The sequence below is a fragment of the Myotis lucifugus genome, unplaced genomic scaffold, assembly GCF_000147115.1.
Source record: "Myotis lucifugus unplaced genomic scaffold, Myoluc2.0 scaffold_8831, whole genome shotgun sequence".
NCBI lineage: Eukaryota > Metazoa > Chordata > Mammalia > Chiroptera > Vespertilionidae > Myotis > Myotis lucifugus.
In genome coordinates this window covers 939-3,090 of record NW_005879879.1, presented here as the reverse complement: position 1 = coordinate 3,090, position 2,152 = coordinate 939, and the positions used below count along the sequence as shown (strand labels likewise).

General features: G+C 53.0%; 1 long non-coding RNA gene across 1 annotated transcript; it reads right to left on the bottom strand.

Annotated features, from left to right (window-relative positions):
- Positions 1–275: 275 nt before the first annotated feature.
- On the bottom strand, positions 276–1,634 carry LOC106696094. Its single transcript, XR_001346999.2, has 3 exons — positions 1,489–1,634; positions 425–524; positions 276–352 (listed from the first exon to the last, which is right to left on the bottom strand). It is a non-coding gene; the product is annotated as an uncharacterized LOC106696094 (long non-coding RNA).
- Between the last annotated feature and the right edge of the window lie 518 nt (positions 1,635–2,152).

The window sequence follows — 2,152 nt, the reverse complement described above, 5'->3', positions numbered from 1 at the left end:
TAGTTTGAATCCTCACATCAGCTCTAGGTGGTGGGCACTGCTCTCAGCTCCATTTTGCAGATGAGAAAATGGAGGCAGATAGAGGTTTAGTAACTGGCCCAAAGTCACACAGCTTAGCGGTGGCAGAGACAAAATGTAATCCCAATGTTCTTAAGTCACATTCTCTCTGATCTGGGCTGTGGCCTTAGAACCCCCTTCCCCCCAAGAGCGGGTGATCCGTGCTGACCAGATGGAAACGTTACAAGATGGGCCGAGGGGCCCAATAGGCTGCCTACCTTGGCTCCTGGCTGTGGGGAGGGAGGGCAGCGACCCTCGCGGCTAGAAGCCTGGGAGATCCTGGGAGATCCAACACCTGGAAGGGCAGAACGGGACGTGGTGAGGACAGGGGATGCCATGCCTGTCCCTCCCGGCCCAGGGTGCTCACCTGAGCGAGGGCTGGCAGGGCCTCTGTCCCCCCCGGGGGGCCGCCCCCAGTCGGCTTCTGGGGACCGGGGTGAGCTCAGTTCCAAGGATTCAGGCAGACTCTGGATGGGTTGGGGAAGAGGAATCATGATTATCAGCATCGTTATTATTACCACGTATTAAGCACCTGGCAACTGAGACACAGCGCAAGAGGATTAAGATCGAAAAACCAGCAGCCAGATGACCAACCTCCGCTCTGCCGTTCATTAGCTGTGTGATCTTGGGCAAGTTACTCGACCCCTCTGGGCCACATTTAAACTTCTTATATGAGGATTGAAACCTCATGTAAGGCCCTTAGAATGGTGCCTGGCACAGGGCGGGGCATTATAAGTGGGGGGTTTTATAATGATGATGCATCTGGCATGGTGCTCAGTACTTCTCCTGTTTTATTAAGTCCCCTCAATAAATCTATGAGACACCTATTCTTATTCTACTGACACTCAGAATTCGGTCAATGACTGATTTCCCCAAGAAGGCAGGGCTGGGGTCTGAACCTAGGGCTCCTCCGTGCATGCTCTGAAGCTCACGGCAAGCAGCGGCTCTAACCCAGATGTGACAATAGTGGCTCCTGCCCCGAGGGCCAACTCTGTGTCAGGCACGCCCCAGGCTCCTTTCTCCTTCTTACAGAGCTCTGCAAGGCGGGGGTTCTGATCAGAAGTGTCTGGTAAATGTTTAAGCAATGCCTCTCTGGGAGAAAACAGCCCTGGTTTGTATGTTTGCCAATTACCGTGGTGTAAATATTCCCACCGTGGTCGATTTCAACAGGACGTCACTGAATGTGTAGCTGGGAAGTGATGCCCGCAGTTGGCCTTTGGGGGGCGGGGTTGGGGGGAGGGGGTCCAGCACACCCCTGGCTTACGCTCACAGGTAACAAATAAGGAAACTCAGGCTTCTGCAGCTTAGGATACTCGTCTGAGGTGGGTTAGTTGGTCAAAGGAGAGGGAAAGAGGTGAGTGGGTGACGCGTTTGGCCAGGGGCAGGTGGGGCAGGAAGCTGGGGATGGGAAGAGAGGTGTGTAAACTTCACCTCTCTCTCTGAAGACTCCTCGCCTTGGAGTGCAGGAGACGGGGACTCAGGCTCAGTGCTTTGGGGTGGTTTCTGGGGGCCCCCCAGACCTGCCAGGGTGTCTTCCATCATCCACAGCTGCTGCTGAGCGGACGTTCTGTCCTGGGGGGAGGGAAAATGCAAGAGGGTCAAAGCTGATAGGCCACAGGCAGGATCTGAAACCAGCTGGGCTGTATTTATCGAGTCATAAAAGGACTATGGCCCTGGCTGGTTTTGCTCAGTGGATAGAGCATCGGCCTGCGGACTGAAGGGCCCCGGGTTCGATTCCAGTTAAGGGCACAGGCCTCGGTTGCGGGCTATATTCCCAGTAGAGGGCGTGCAGGAGGCAGCCAATCAATGATTCTCTCTCATCATTGATGTTTCTCTCTCTCTCCCTCTCCCTTCCTCTCTGAAATCAATAAAAAATATATATACATAAAATAAAAATAAATAAATGGACTATGTGGGCATATCGAGGCTGGATTTGTGGCTATCCATTTCCATATGGAGATCCCGTCACCTCACCACCATTTATCACTCACTGTCTTTTTTACATGCTCGGCAGTGTTACCTCTGTCTTAAATAGGGGGCCATATCAATGTACGCAAGTCTGCTTCTGAACACCCTATTCAATTTCTTTGGTCCG